This window comes from Heterocephalus glaber, unplaced genomic scaffold (genome assembly GCF_053883595.1).
Source record: "Heterocephalus glaber isolate CG9 unplaced genomic scaffold, H.glaber_assembly_v1.0 deba00001662, whole genome shotgun sequence".
Lineage (NCBI taxonomy): Eukaryota > Metazoa > Chordata > Mammalia > Rodentia > Bathyergidae > Heterocephalus > Heterocephalus glaber.
The window spans coordinates 7,785,151-7,800,151 of NW_028258403.1; the positions used below are offsets into that span (position 1 = coordinate 7,785,151).

Below are 15,001 nucleotides of genomic sequence, written 5' to 3' on the forward strand. Positions count from 1 at the left end.
AAAAAAAGATGAAGAGCAATACTATTTTGATTAAACACAGATACATTTTGCATAAAAACTAAATCTTGCTCCTCAAATCTTTTTTGGAACAAGAAAGGAAATATATAAAAAGATCAGAGGTATGAATTACTCAATAATCTGATGAACTTCAATCTCAGTTTCCAAGAGAGATTCATTAATTCAGCATATAATATACTGTACCCATAAGAAAGACCAGGGAGTGAGAAGTTCACCAATAAATAAGTCAGTGACTCAAAACTGCTCACATTGTGGCCAGGGAAAAAGCCATATCTACAGTTAATAGAAGTAAACAACCTAAAATAAAATATTAATGAGAATGAATTAAAGGAAAGAACTTACTCTAACTGCCACAATCAGTAAAAACTTCACACAAGTTAGGAACTGAAGACAGGGTACGATTCTCCAGGAAAAAAGGTAGGACATTCAAAAATGTCAAAATATCATGAGATAAGCTATGAGATTATCAAAATGTATGGGCATGCATAAAAAAGGAAGCTGTCTGTATGTGTTCAAAGGAGGGTGTGGTGGTGGGTATGGACATTAAAATCAGAATTTTTCTGTTGTTTCACTTTCAATTAAGGACTTACAGAGGAGAACAGTAAGTTTCAGGTATCAGAAAGGTGAAGACAGGTCATCTATAATTGTGCCCTAAAACAGTCCAGGCAATCTTTGGTCCATCATTCACATTTAAAAAAATAAGTGTGCGTGCGTGTGTGTGTGTGTGTGTGTGTGTGTGTTAGGAAAAGAGACTTTAGAGACTAATAAACAGTGACTCATTCAGACTTTGATTTGTATCCTAGAATACAGGACACTTGAAAACTAGTCCCTATCTAGAGGAAGGGAAAAAAAAAACAAATTCCAAAATTATTTGGGAAAGAGAGGAGGATATGGTGCCACATGCCTATAATCCCAGTTATTTTGGGAGGCTGAGGCAAAAGGATCATTAAATTCCAGACCAGACTGGAAAACTTAGAGACTTAGCAAGACACTGACTCAAAATTTAAAATTTTTAATAAGGGCTTGGGATGTAGTTCATTGTGGAGGCCCTGGGTTCAACCCCTAGTATTGAAAATAAAGTTGTTAAAGGGCAAGATATCCCCAGGCTCGCCTACTACCTTAGAAAGGATTAGTACTTCAAAGCTTGGTGGAGTTAATATGTTTGCTAGTTGGGTGCAGTGGTGCACACCTCCAGATCCAGCTACCTAGGAGGCAGAGGCAGAATTATTACTTGAGCCCAGGGGTGCCTAGACAGCACAGTGAGATCTCATCTCAAAAATAAATAAATAAAACCAAGAACAAATTGTCCCATGAAACAGATAAGGGCCTTTGGAAAAAGAAACTAAAACTTAGTCATTTCTAAAGGGACTTGGGCCAGGGATGTAGCTCAGTGGCACTCTGCCTGCATCGCAAGGGCAAGGTCCTGAATTCAATCCCTGATACCCCCCCCCCAAAGTCTAAAGGGACTTACCTAGAGAATTACAAAAAGAACAAGTTAACTCCAGCAAAAAGACAGGAGAGACCAAGACGAAAGAGGGCAGTCAAAAACACAAGAAACTATCATATACATCAAGTAACTACAGCTGGCTTATTTCCAGACACTGGGAGTCTAGTGAATCCAGTACGGCAAGAAAACTTCTGGATTCCTAGAATACTTTTACTATCAATTACTAGTCCTTTCCTACTTCTAAGCTTCAAACTTTGGAATACCCCTAAGTACAGTTTTTAAAAAATGCAAAATCTAATTGACCATATTCTCTACTATTGAGACTTTTAAACCTGCTTTAAGCAAAGCTGATATATGAGAGAAATTTTAAAGTTTGAAATTTTAATTAGCCTTTTTATCTGAAAATTAAGTTAAAATGTCAGAGTAAACAAAGTAGGAATGAGGAAGAGAAAGAACAAGAGGAGTTGGAGAAGGCTAATAATAAGCACCAATAAAAGATGTGCAAGAGCAAGAACAGAAAAGAAATAGTCATACAAACAGCATTTTTTTGAGACAGAAAAAATGTTGAAAGTGGAATTGCAGGTACAGCGATGGGAAAGAATAAAGTAACTTTTTGCTTGCACATTTGGGCAGTTCATTTCTTTTAATAAACATATTATTGTGGTAAAAATAATGGAGAAAGTAGGCTGATTATACACCATAATTTTTTGCAGTATTAGAGATTTTATCCAGGGCTGTGTTTGCTGGGCAAGTACTGTATCGCTGAGTTACATCCCAAAAAGTTTATTTTACTTTGATGCAGAGTCTCGCTATGTTGGCCTGGCTGGCCTTAAATTTACAGTCCTCCTGCTTCAATCTTCTGAGTAGCTAGAATTACTGGAATGAACTACTGTGCCCAGTTGTACAGTGGTAATTTTGATATTATGATGTTTGCAACCTATTTTTATATATAAAATAACCAGTTGCTTATTAATGAATAACAATCATAATTATATGCTATGAATTTTTTAGAGGGTATTTATATCTACTTATAAAATGTTCACTTACTTTCTGAGTTGCAGAAATTCTGTTAGGTAATGGGCAGAAAAGCTAAGTAAGATTCCATCCTCTAGAAGTTTACATCTAGTAGAAGAAACAGACAAATACAAAGGCAGGTACATTACACGCGGTTATTGCTAGAATAGGAATAAGCAGAGGATTTACAGAAGACTGTCTAATGATATATATTAGAAAGGAAGAGGGGTAAAGAAATACCTTAGTGAAAAAGCATGGTATATTCTGAGAACTGCAAAGACTTCAGTCAGTATCAATCAATTAGTACATGCAGCATGGAGGAAAAGAATGAGGCTGATGACATAAGGAGGAGCCAGATCACATGTTAGGACAGGACATTTAGATTTGATCCTGTGGACAATGGGGGCCATTAAAAGGTCATGATAACAATTATTTTTTATATACATCTAGTACATGCTAAGCATTCTTTCAGATATGTTTTATTGTTATTTTGGTTTTTTCCCTCACAACAACCCTGTGAGGTAGGTGTAATGATTCTCAATTAACAGTTTAAAAAAACCTTAAAGTTGTTAAGCAATTTACACTTGATTAATAGCTACAAATGGCAGTCAGACTACACTACAGAAAATACATTAGAAAGATGATATGCACATATATATACACACACACATTTACCCACAGGACATACAGCAATTTCAGTGTTTAAAGGAATTTTTAGAAGATAATAAGGTCTGTGATAGCAATAGCTCTTATCAATATATATCCAAACTTACACATTTAAAATTTTCAACTAATTCATATTATATTGAAACTAACTGAAAAATTCATAGAAATAGGAAATTATTTGATATATAAAATAACCTCAAAGTGTGGTAATTCTATACGTGTAATTTTTATCTCATGTGATATGCCTGAGACTACTTGAGACAAAAAGAATTCACATTTTTAAAATATTTTAAATTAAAATTGCATATATTATTCTATTAATATAAATTGTATTTTTCATGATAAAACTGATGAATGAAACACTAAGCTTTATTAAGGGAAGGAATTTAAGATTTAGCCATTTTAGTATCAAAGCAATTGTCCATATAATGTTATATTGCAAGATAATCTCCCTATAAGTAATAAACTAAAACATCTGTATGTGTTTCATGTCATTATGGCATCACAATATGTTTTTTCAAAAAATTCGTTAAAAATATACTTTAAATAATTTGATATAGTTCCCTAATTTAAAAGCTGTAATATTTTGGAAATGTGAGGAAAGCATTTGACAATTTAAATTATCAATGAAAACTCCATTTTAAACTATTTTACTTAAAAGTAATTCAATTACATAAAATCTACACTCTTAAGTTTATTGATTTATACTCTCTTATTTTCTTGCCCATTTCACTATTTATTTCTTTAACTGGCCCTAATGCAGTTTATCTTTCTAAAGATTCTTCTTAAAGCTAGACATTACCAGAACATTACTGATAGAAGGCTAAACACATATCATTAGATATTTAAAAATTCATATTATTTATACCTTTCTATCATTTTTTTGTTTTATAAATTTACAATTGTGATGGGATAAGTAAAAGTTTAAGATTTAGTTACTCTTAATCTAGTATTGATTTGAATTCCATAATGATTAAATGAGTAGTAATTAAATCCTACCCTTTGGAAAACAATGGAGTAGGTATCTATTTTAAAGAATTAGGATAATCTCGTAAGTAAACTAAACAAGTATTTGAATGTATAATTTATGAGAAACACCAACAGTTTATTTGTTATTACAAAAGAAATGCATTTTCATTTAATTAAAAAAACCCAGAAGTATATTCAATAAATGTTTCCACTTACTTCTTTATCCATATCCCATACACCAGAAGTTTATAATAATTCATATGGTGCAAAATTGAAGGTAATGACACCAATTTTACATTATACACAAAGGTTTAAATCATAACAATTAAATGTCCAGTATAATTTAAAAATATATACCCAGACATATACAATAGGTAGAGTTTGTGCATTTTCACCAAAACTTAAAATAATATAAAAAGCTTACAGTCTATTCCCCAAATGATTATTATTTCAGGTAATAAAATAAATGGTGTTAAGTAATACTTACAAGTAAACTACGTGTTGAAGATGCAAAAGAACTACTAAAAGCAACTGAAATATTTCATATATTATAAAAATGTTCACTTGCTAGAGATACATAAATACATTATGTCTATACTATATTTATTAAAATAATGTTTACATCTTTGGTGCTCTGGTTATTAAATGAAGTATTATGTAAGGAGAAACCTCATTTCAAAAGTGAGTTTTTTAATAATATTTAAGTAAATTTCTACTCTGTAAATACAGTTTTGTAATTCATTTGATCCTTCCTTGAAAAATACTATGAATTATACTACGTTAATGTTTAAAAATTCCATTTCAAGAGTGTGGTATCCCCATCACAGAGATAGCTGAAATTCTTTGTTGGAAATTTGACCTCCACTTTTCACTCTAAAACAGTTACTCAACATTTAATTAACACAAATAATATTCTAACTAGAACAAAATCACTCACATGAAAACGTCACGATTTGTAATACAAGGTAAAATTCTATGTATACGGAATCCTACCTGAGTTAAAAAGAAAGCACTTAAAGAAAGAGTATCTAGAAAATAATTTCTTCTACTCTTATTAATTTTACAAGTAAACAAACTGTGGTTTGAAATTAACTTTTATCTGCTTTCATTTTGAATCTATAGACATAGATGTGTGTACAAATATTTAACTCATGACATGTAATTTAAAGTTACTTAAAAAAAAATGACACTGTATTTCAAATGACTAACACTGGGAAGACCAAGAGACCCTAATGTTTTTACATAGAAATTTCTGTAGACTGATCCTCCCCCCAAAAATACACAATTAACTAAAAACAATCTAAAGTAATAAAAATAGAAATATCTTCAAAAAGGCATACATAAATATGCTGAACTATTACTAAAGAGAGCACTCTTGTAAAATTGCTCTTACAAAAAAATGACATGAAGTTGGAGAAAGAGACTAAAATACATTAAGAGGAAGTTCAAATATTTACTGTTTTTTCTCTCTCATGCTTTGTTTCAAAATGTTATTAAAAATTTAAACTCAGTCTTTCTAAACCAAACAATAAAAACTACCTTCATCATGAACTGGCTTTGTTACAAAACTTTCATTAAGAAAAGCATTAAGACTAATGTACAAAGCATTGCAAGCAAAGCTAATTAAGATGTTCCTGTTGGATTAGAAAGAGATTTGCTATTTTAAGAACATGGTTATAAAATCTTGTAAGATTGGTTTGGTTATTTGAAAATATTTAAAAACAATTTGATTGTTTTATATTTCATTAACAATGCAGAATTTAAAAAATATTTTAGACTCATCTGCTTTTAGAATAAAAAATTTCAAGGAGTGGTGCATCTGTCTGTTATTCAGTTTGGTACCGATCACAAATTAGAAGCCCTTTAAATGAAATTTAGAGCCAGAGACAGTAGCACTAAGTTCAACTGACCTCCGTCCATTTTTTAAGTGATGTCTCCCAGTTATTTCTTATTCTCTCTCAGTGAATTTTCCAGTCTAGGGCAGGTACACAAGAAACTTACAGTCTATGTAGTACTCCTAGTCAGTTGCACTCTGCAGATGGCACAGTGGAGAAATACCTTCTGTACAGCACCATGTACAATTTCTTCTGCAGCTGTCAGCACCTAGGGGAAAGTGCGCTGTTAAACAGTTGCTGCGTTCCACCTCAGAAGTGGCTGCAATTCGGTGGTGGGTGAAGTGATTCCTGTACATATATACAGGGATGAAAAGTACTATAGAAAATGAAAATATTTAAGAACAAAAGTGGCTGTCTGAAAACTGTGCCACGGTAACACAGAGTACATCATTCAGTCACAAAAGACCTACACATATGGGTTATCATTCATTTAAAACTTGAATGTTAAGAATGACTGCAAGAAAGGCAAAAGTACAGTTCTTCAATTAACAACATATTAACCAAATGTTAAACATATATTTTAAAAATAAAACCCAAACATTTTATAGTGACTTATAACATTATCTAATTTACCTAAAATCAGGCAAATATACATAGCAAGATTCTTCAATCTGTTCAGCTAATTTAATGCTTTTGTTCCAGTTGACAATTCTGGGCAGGGGTCCCACAATAAGTGAAATTTCAAAACTGAAGCATAAGCAACATGAAATATTTAAAAACAAATATAAGAAAAAACATTCTAAAATTCTGAATCATTTTATATTTTGAAGAATCAATTTTTCGAGACAACTAGTTCTCACAACTAGTGATAGGTAAATTACTTTTCATATACTGGAGTTTTAAAAAGTGATCTCTATAAAAGGACAACTTCTCTTCTCCAAAGTCAAATTAAATTAAATCCAAGATACAGTCTTCATCCTTAATCCATATGAACAATGCATAAATCAAGATTAGATAGCTTTTGTTCATTGACATAGAAAATTATTACCACATCCTTTTACTACAACAGCACCTACTATAGCAGCATCCATTCATTCTATATGATTCTTGATGGAATCTGATCAAATTCAAAAATTAATCTCTAAAAATAACACTAAGTCACTATGATGGAAGGATTCCCTAATCTCCTATCTCTAGGCACAGCTACTATGTTTCTATTACTCTAACTTTAAAATATGTACCCTAATTCAAGTTTTTCTGAATTGCATTTGCTAAATTAGTAACAGAACTTATTTACTTTCGCATAGACTCAGGACAGTTAAAAATAACTGATATTTTTCATTTTTTGGGGGGAGGGGGTACCAGGGATCGAACTCAGACCCTCCTGCTTGCCAGGCAGGCACTGTGCAACGAGTTAAATCCCCAGCTCTTTTCCTCTCTTTAATTCTTTCTACAATAAAGCATAGTATAGATAAGGACTTTCTTTTAAGTGACAAGAGCTGGTAGAGGAAGAAAGAACAGTTTCCCATACTCTGTATTATTAAAACGGACACAGACCAGAGATTTTGAAACTAGAATCTACATACAGGGTTTATGGAATCCTGAAATTCTTCAAAATTGCCCACTAAAATAAAGATGTAATACATTAATCATACATACATTTTTGTAGAGTAAATAAGTCATAAACTTTTGTAAGGTTCTCAAAAGGTTCTGTCATCTCACCTACAAAACTTCAGAAGCTACTGATGATGTCCAAGAAACTCAACTGAATGATCTTTTAGGATTAAATGTGAAAGTTGAGTAGCTATTTTTTTCATGTGAAATGAAACATAGGACACTGGAAGGTATCAATGACTAAATGAAAAATATTCATATTCAGCACACAGTTTAACACCTACCCTAATTTACCAATGATCACAGTGACTGTTCAAAAGAGCTATCTCAAACAAACAACTAAAAGCTCTTTTTAAGGCCCACATTTGTTTACTGCTATTTAGCTTATTATTTTTATTTAGTCATGTCTTTAAAAAAGTAATAAATATTATCACAAGCCATATTCTTCTGCATTGTTTTAGATACAGAACTGCCACCTACAAGTTGTGGAATTCCCCAGGAGTCTGTATTTCCCAAAAAGCTACACTGGTCCCTTCCCTTACACTGTACTTAGAACAGTCAGATGTGGAAAATATTTGGCTACAATTGCCTATATAAAATAATTTCCTGCTTTTTCCTTTCATTCTCCCAATAACATACAGAGAAAATTAAATCTGAATAAAAAATTCTAGCAAAAGATCACATATTTTGTAAAAATAATACAATTAGTACTGTTCCTTTTATAAATTACCTTCCCTAATTCTTTTAATTTTCTGAAGGTAAAATATAATAAAAATTTATACATATATATTATTCAAAAAGGATCTTGAGTTACAAGTAGATTAACTTCACTTTTAAGGTAAATTGACAGTAGCACAAACAATATTACAGAATAGCATATGTGATGCACTTGAAGGCTGTGATTATTTTTTGATTACTTATCAAAAAATGTCAAAAGAGCTTCTACCATGTACTAAGGACACTAAGTGAGGAAATGTGTTTGCTAATACATATGAAATAATAGCGTAAATGCAAATATATAGTTGTTTCCCAAACATTTCAAATGTAAAGAACCTTTTCTAGAGTCACCTCTTGGTAGGAGTTACATTTTATGTATTCATACACTAAAAACGTATACAGCAATAGAAAAGGGGAAATAGGTTTAAGTAGGGACAGAAGGAAGAGAGACACACAGTTTAGTAGTGAGAGTACTGACATGAAAAGGATGTGAGTAGGAAGGAGTACATACTGAGACGACAAGTAAAACAGGCACAGGCCCAAGTATGCTCAGGAATTTGGGATGTTTTTCTCCCAGGAGTGACATGTGAATAAGCATTTTATAAAAATCACTCTAGGGCCGGAGATTTAGCTCAGTGGTTTCGCCACCTGCTGCGCAAGGGCAAGGACCCGCGTTCGATCCCCAGTACAAAAAAAAAAAAAAAAATCACTCTAAAAGGAGCATGTGCTATGAACTAGAGGTCTAGATGGTTTAACTGAGGTGATGATTATGAGAACTTACAAATTAGAAATAATAAAAATGTTACAAAAAGTATAACACTATGTAAAATCTTGGAAGAGAAAAATTATGGAATAAGTCAAAGCCATTTTCTAAAGTTTGACTTTGAAAACTATCATTCAGCAGAAAAACTGACTGTCTTCTACAGATAAAGTACAATTTTGGGTACAGGGTAAAACATTAAACAAATAAGTTAATGATCTAACTTTTTTTGAAAATTATTTTCTAACAGAAAGATATTAAACATACATTATATGAAAATGAAGCAAAGTATGGGAAAAGAATGACAAATATACTATTTTAACAAGGTCCTTAGAGACCAAGGAAGCAGTACTGTTTGAATGCAGAATGAGATGAACTGTGATGACTGTCTGGAGTAAGAACACTACAGATACACTGAAAAGTAGTGCACAGCCCTAAGACAGGACCATGTGATCAAAAACTGGTCAGATCAAGGATCAAGTAGGGCTTTCTATGTCATAATAAGGACTATTTTTTTTTAACTCTCACAGAAAGCTCCTGCAGTATTTTCACTGGAAATAGTATAAATTATTTAAGCTTTTGAAATATCAGACCAGTTGTTGTGATGGAATAGACTTTACAAGGGCCAGCAAGAATGGAACTACTAGCAAGACTAGTAAAATTTACATAACAGGATTTCAAGTGAGACTTCCCATTGCTCTGGGTTTGACAATTAGAAGTCAAGAGAAAGATAAAGGGGACTCCATTAAATATTTCACATTCAGAATGCATGCTTAAACAAGTGAGAGCCAGCTACTCCTCAATAATTTAACTCGTTTTCTTTCTTTAGTTGCTCTTTACCCCATACCTATCATCTTGGTGCCCCCATCCTAGGGGGGTCAATCGTCAATCATCAGTTTGCTCTACTAACTTAATCTAGATGGACAGTGACATTGATAAATGTTCACATCAAGTGAGAACTGGTATAGACGACTGTGTCCTAGATTTGATTACCATTCCATGTTAACTAGCTTTCACAGTGCCTATTTTAAGGGATGGAAAGGCATGGAGTTGAAAGATAGGCTAGAGAACTGGAGTCACTATCTGCAATAACATAAATACCCTGACTGTGAAGGTAACTACTGGATGGAAAGATTACAGCCAGCAAGAACTCCAGCAGTAAAAAGCTGTGAGTATAATGGAGAAGCAGAAAATAAAAGTGAGCAGAAAAGAGCAATCTAAAGCTGATAATACACACTCCACAAACATTTTCCACTCCTAAAAAATGTTTTATACATGTACCACATCAGAGATCCGGTATTTGTCTCTCTGTTTCCACAGAAAGAAGGGGAACTAGTCAGTGTGAAACAGGGTAGCAGAGGGGGAGAAAGACAAAACAAGTATCACTTAAGAGAGCATTTTCTCTTTCCATCCTATCTTCCAAGCATCAGACCCTGAAGAAATAGGAATATGAGTAAAAGAGCAGCAGGTCATTCTACTCACTGGAATGAACAGAGTGGATGCTCAGACTTTAACTTCTTCCACATTCCAATTTCCTAGACAAGTTGAGTGGCATTGAGTTTTAAAAAGGGAGAATTTGAGTTTTAAATTGACTATGATGTTAAAATTAAAACTAGTAAAATTAAAATAACTTTTTTAAGTGCCCAGAAAATTATGACATCCTCTTAAGATAGGTAAAGAAACAAAAAAGGGTGATTAGACCAATCACAAAGATCATACTGGAAAAAAATAAATTTATTTTATGTCTGCACTCACAGTTAGTTTTCCTCCTGAAATGACAGTATACTATGAAATGGTTAGCATAATGAGCTAGTATGTAATTCAGATATTACACCCCTAAAACATTCTATGGACACCAATTTGAGTACCTATATTGTCGTTATTTCTTCTTTTTACTACCAACTAGCAACTATATAACTATGGCATTTACAAGGAATTTCTTAGAACTTTCTCGTCTTGTATAAAAGTTATATAAATATTCTTAACATTTATAAACAATACTATTTATTACAAATATTAAGCAAATGTGTTGACAAAATATTTTGTACATTTGCAGAAAACACAAGGCTTTAGATACTAGAGCCTAAAATCCTCTAAATATGAGATCAGACTTATAAGATTACATATCAAAGAGCCTTTAGAAAAGGAAACAGTAAAATAGAGGAAAAAGATATTTATTTGTTTTATTGTTCTACAACAATAAAAGATGTTTTACTGTTTTAAAGGAAACTTTTGATATTCATATTGGAGTAATCTAAAACACAATTTTAGAGAATAGTCTGTTCTGATTTACAGCTCAGTAACTTGGGTTCTTCCCTCTTTTCTTGCTTCTTCCAAGCATTCAACATATAAATTAATATTTAAAGGAGCATTCTCTAAAAACTCAACCATTTCCTTTTAAATAAATTAAGGTATCAGTGTTTTACTTGTCATGTCTACCTTATGTATACCCTTATCTCTTTTTAAATGTCACATTTTTAGAGAATACAGAATCATATCACGTTGATGTTTATAGCTGTTCATGTAATACTCCCATTCCTTTTACAATCACTCATCAAACTAAATTGTGACATGTATATTCAATACATATTTTATCAGTCATTCCTTCTCAGAGGTACAACATAATGAAGAGCACGTAATGTGAGCCAAAATTATAAAACGAAGTTCTATATTAATACCTTTTTTCCAGTCTACTTTCCCATAGGATATGGGAAGAGATATCATCAGTTACAAACAAATTGAACAGTATGTATCACACAAGCTTAGTTCATCTGGGTACATATGAATTCACTATTAGCTAATAATATGAACCTACATAAGTTGACAAGAGTCAATTTGTTGTGATGGAATAATTCTAAGCTTTCTTACCTTGAAAAATATCTAATTAAAAAGTTATAACAATCTAGGAATCAATAATCTACTCCAGTAATTTACAATTGAACCAGTATTAAGCTATTGCCAAGACTTATTTTACCATTTCTTATAACTGCATAAAAACTGGTTGCTTTTAATTAAGAATAATCTGGTATGAAACCATCAAAATATGCCCATAGCTATATGAAGATAACTACTGGTACAAGCTAAGATGAAAGAAATAAAAGAGCTAAACAGATGAAGAGGTATTTCATGTACTTGGATAGGAAGACTTGTGAGTAGCAGAATGTCAGTTCTTCACAACTTGATCTACAGATTCAATACAATCCCAATAAAATAAAATTTCAGCAAGTTATTTTGTAGATATCAACAAACCGATTCTAAAGTTTATATGAGAAGACAAAAGACACAAAGAGTCAATATAATATTAAAGAAAAAGACTATCTTATTTCTATAAAGTTACAGGAATCAAGACCATAGGTTATGATAAAAACAAAACTGATCAATGGAACTGAAAAAGAGCCCAAAAGTAAATGCATGTAAATAACAGTAAACCGATCTTCCACAAAGGAGCAAAGGCAATGAAGACATTAGTCTTTTTCTAGAACAAATGAACATCCACATATAAAAAAATAAATCTATACACAGACCATAAATTTTCCACAACAATTAACTCAAAACAAAACTGTATGACCCCTAGAGAGATAACCAAGAAAATCAAGGTGATCTTGGTGTTGACAATAATACAATGCCAAAAGGATATCCATGTATGAATCAAGTTGATCAGTTGGACTTCATTAAAATTAAAAGCTTCTACTCTCTATGTTGAAAACATTGTTAGCAAAATGAAAAGACAAGCAATGGGTAGGGAGAAAATACCTGCAAATCTGATAAAGGACTTGTAATAGAAAATATTCATAAAGCTCACAAAATTCAACAATCAGAAAAAACATTAAAAACTGGGCAAAGTATCTAACAGATAACAAAAAAGATAAACAGATGGCATATAAGCATGAGAAAAGATGAGCAAAATCCTATGTATGTTAGATTCCTAGGGCTACAGTGATTCAAACAACAGAAATTGGTTTTATCAGTTCTAAGCTAGACGTCAGGAGTCAAAGTGTGGACAGGTTGACTGTTTTGAGGGCTATGAGTGAAGAACGTGTTCTAGAACTCTCCTTGGCTGCATAGCATTCTCTCTCCATGTGCACTTTATGTACAAATTTCACCTTTCATAAAAGTACCAGTCATAATGGATTAGAATGCACTGTAATTACCTCACTTTTACTCCTTTCCTCTGTAAAGACCCTATCTCCAAATGTGGTTACATTCCAAAGTAGTAGGAGTTAGGGCTTCAACATTTGAATTTTGGAGGGAAATAATTCAATTCACAGAAGTTGATCATTAGGGAACTACAATTAACACAACCATAACGTGCCATAATGTGCCTATTTTGGTTAAAATCCCAAATACCAACACTTCCAAAGAGTGGCAAGGATAAGGAGCAACAGGAGGAGCTCCTGCTCAGTGCCAGCCAGATTGAAAAAACAGTACAGGTACTTTGGAAGTTTGGTGGTTTCTTAAAACAAAACATCCTCTTATCAGGATACAGTAATCATGTTCCTTGGTATTTAAAAAAATACAATGAAGACACAGTGAAAAAAACTTACGTCCACATGAGAACCTGCACAAAAATGTTTTTAGGTGCTTTATTCATAATTGCCCAAAATTGGAAACAGAGATGTCTCTCAACAGGCAGATGGCTAAACAAAGTACAGTAAATCTATACACTGTATACACAGAGAGGAAACTTACTTGTATATTACTAAATGAAAAATACCAATCTGAAAAAGCAGTGCAATGAAAGACTGAACATAGACAATATTTTGGAAAAGGCAAACCAGACAGTAAATGGACAGTGGTTACTAAGTATACACTAGGAAGGAGAAGGGTGAACAGGTAAAATATGGAATTTTTAGGGCAGTGGAACCTTTCTTTACGACACTATAAATAGGGATACATTTCATTATGTATTTTTTACAACTTATAGAATGTACAACAGAAAGAGTGGATTCTAACATAAATTTGGGACTTAGGTAAATAACACTGTCACAATGTTGTCTCATCTATTACAACTGAAAGCACAGATGTTAAATGCCAGATGTTAATAATAATAATATGTTAATAATAGTGAAAACTGGGGGAAGGGGAGCAAGGAAAAAATGTGCATATAACTCCTTCAACTTTCTTCCATTTTTTTTCTGCAACTCTAAAATTGCTATAAAAAGTCTATTCTTTTTTAAATTTGTTATTCTATTAATATTGAGAAGTAAAAGATTTAGGGTAATTGCATGGAAACATAACTAAGACAAAAAATACAAATGCAAATGGTGACAATATTATTTTTCCAGCAATAGTCAGAAAAGGATATTATAAAAATGATACATTATATCTGATTTAAAAGGGTGAGTGGAATACAATGCAAGTAGAGAAAAAAATAGTAATATTATTGTTATAACAGGTAATATGCAAATGAGTATTTCAAAGTATAAATGTTTGATTCTCATTCTTCTATTGACATTCTTTTATAAAGCTATTGTACAGGTTTAACAAATAAAATTCTCAATATGAAGCCGACTTTTAAGACTATTTGCACTTGCAACAGAATACAGTGAAGAAGCACAATAAGCATTTTATATAATCAAATTAAGCAATAAATCTAAACACAGCTATCCAAACCTGCTTTAGTCCCATGGAAGTAACATACCCAGTTTCTAGGATTATAGTGCACATTAATCTATATGTTTATAAAGACAATCCAGCCAAAAAGTATAATCTCTGCATGGGAAAAAATATAACATATTATATTTAACAAAATGCTATTTTCATTTCACAAATCCAGGTAATGCTATGGAGATAGTACCAAAACTTTGAGGTTATAAGCTTTTAAATATTCACACTGTACTTTAATAATTCTAAATTTTCCTATCCTGTCTGATAATATTAGGATAGGACTAGATAATATTTCAGCAGTTAAATAAAAAATAATTTTTGGCAAAAAGAATTCAAGGATAATTTTCCCTCCCT

General features: G+C 32.1%; 1 protein-coding gene across 8 annotated transcripts in view; it reads right to left on the minus strand.

The window, feature by feature from the left end:
* The window catches only part of Nova1 (NOVA alternative splicing regulator 1), a 143,349-nt gene that overhangs the window by 91,282 nt on the left and 37,066 nt on the right, over positions 1 to 15,001 (minus strand). The window contains exon 1 of one of the 8 annotated variants that reach the window (XM_087197049.1): positions 6,116 to 6,217. The exons of 6 other annotated variants lie outside the window; for them this stretch is intronic. The gene's annotated coding sequence lies outside the window, so the exon portion shown is untranslated. Of the gene's footprint in view, positions 1 to 2,512; positions 6,091 to 6,115; positions 6,218 to 15,001 lie in introns of those variants that run through there. One more of the 8 variants, XM_087197050.1, reaches the window with a different exon arrangement.